The sequence below is a fragment of the Salmo salar genome, chromosome 20 (genome assembly GCF_965601325.2).
Source record: "Salmo salar chromosome 20, fSalSal1, whole genome shotgun sequence".
NCBI classification, from domain to species: domain Eukaryota; kingdom Metazoa; phylum Chordata; class Actinopteri; order Salmoniformes; family Salmonidae; genus Salmo; species Salmo salar.
Window position 1 is genome coordinate 27,068,249 of NC_138310.1, and position 2,448 is coordinate 27,070,696.

The following is a 2,448-nucleotide window of genomic DNA, read 5'->3' on the forward strand; positions in this document are numbered from 1 at the left end:
TCTCGCCAACGAATTCTCACAAGGTACCCGGATCTGCGTCTTCTCTTCTTGCGAATGACGGGGATTTAGGCCTGGTCTGGCATTAGCATTAAAATCCTTCATGTTCAACTCGTTAAAGAAAATATCTTTGTCCAGCTCGATGTGAGCAATCGCTGTTCTGATATCCAGAAACTATTTTCGATTATAAGAGACGGCGGCCGAAACGTGCAAAATAAGATACAAAACAAGGCGAAAAAAAACACAAAAATAGCACAATTGGTAAGGAGCCCGTAAAACGGCAGCCATCCCTCCAGCGCCATTCCAGCTTTCCCTTGTGTATCAACAATGGTCCACCAAAGAACATCCAGCCAACTTGTCACAACTGTGGGAAGCATTGGAGTCAACATGGACCAACATCCCTGTGGAATGCTTTCAACAACTTGTAGAGTCCATGCCCTGACGAATTGAGGCTGTTCTGAGGGCAAAGGGGCGGTGCAACTCAATATTAGGAAGGTGTTCTTAACAACCCTCCCCTATTTTGAACCAGCCCCTGGTTGTTGTGTCGCCTCGGCTTAGCTGAGGAATGGCCAGTATCTCTGGTAAGGCTGCCCAATTCTGATATATTTCCCCCCTAATTGGTAATTTGACAAATCCGATCAGCTCTGAAAAAAAGAGCTGTTGTGAATGGTGAATGTTGTGAATCAGAATTAGGATGCCTGTGTAAACGCAGCTAGAGGCATGAGAATGGGGCTTGAATTGGGGGGGGGGGGGGGGGGGTTGGCGTGAGTAGTAACAGTGGCAGAGGCTAGCAAGGCATGTGGTCCTGGGATAATTGGCATATTTTCATGCATTGCTGAAAATAATGAATTAATCTCCCACCAAAGGTCGGAGTCAGCAGTTTTACAACGTTAGGTCCAATCCCCCTCGTTTTGTCTTTAGGTGTGATTGCTGAGTCCCATGGGAACAAGTTGCACTACAGCTCAGGGGGGGAAAAAAAAAAAAAAAAAAAACATTGTTTAGTTGTAGATCTATAATCTCTAACTAAGTTTCCAGACCTTGCATTAGTGTACTAGTGTCAGTAGGCCTGTGGTATGGATGGAGGTTTGTGTGCCACAACTCTAGTCATGTGACTCGTGGAGGCTGCAGGATCCTATCACTCTGGCTCAATGACTGACTCGAGTTACAAGGTTGGACAACCTGTCCATGCTAGTCAATTTTCCCAAAATGAGTAACCAAAAGGTCACAAAATAAGTCACATTGTTACTATACTGCTCAAAAAAATAAAGGGAACACTTAAACAACACATCCTAGATCTGAATGAAAGAAATAATCTTATTAAATACTTTTTTCTTTACATAGTTGAATGTGCTGACAACAAAATCACACAAAAATAATGAATGGAAATCCAATTTATCAACCCATGGAGGTCTGGATTTGGAGTCACACTCAAAATTAAAGTGGAAAACCACACTACAGGCTGATCCAACTTTGATGTAATGTCCTTAAAACAAGTCAAAATGAGGCTCAGTAGTGTGTGTGGCCTCCACGTGCCTGTATGACCGCCCTACAACGCCTGGGCATGCTCCTGATGAGGTGGCGGATGGTCTCCTGAGGGATCTCCTCCCAGACCTGGACTAAAGCATCCGCCAACTCCTGGACAGTCTGTGGTGCAACGTGGCCTTGGTGGAGGGAGCAAGACATGATGTCCCAGATGTGCTCAATTGGATTCAGGTCTGGGGAATGGGCGGGCCAGTCCATAGCATCAATGCCTTCCTCTTGCAGGAACTGCTGACACACTCCAGCCACATGAGGTCTAGCATTGTCTTGCATTAGGAGGAACCCAGGGCCAACCGCACCAGCATATGGTCTCACAAGGGGTCTGAGGATCTCATCTCGGTACCTAATGGCAGTCAGGCTACCTCTGGCGAGCACATGGAGGGCTGTGCTGCCCCACAAAGAAATGCCACCCCACACCATGACTGACCCACCGCCAAACCGGTCATGCTGGAGGATGTTGCAGGCAGCAGAACGTTCTCCACGGCGTCTCCAGACTCTGTCACGTCTGTCACATGTGCTCAGTGTGAACCTGCTTTCATCTGTGAAGAGCACAGGGCGCCAGTGGCGAATTTACCAATCTTGGTGTTCTCTGGCAAATGCCAAACGTCCTGCACGGTGTTGGGCTGTAAGCACAACCCCCACCTGTGGACGTCGGGCCCTCATGGAGTCTGTTTCTGACCATTTGAGCAGACGCATGCACATTTGTGGCCTGCTGGAGGTCATTTTGGCAGTGCTTCTCCTGCTCCTCCTTGCACAAAGGCGGAGGTAGCGGTCCTGCTGCTGGGTTGTTGCCCTCCTACAAGTCTCCTGATGTACTGGCCTGTCTCCTGGTAGCGCTTCCATGCTCTGGACACTACGCTGACAGACACAGCAAACCTTCTTGCCACAGCTCGCATTGATGTGCCATCCTGG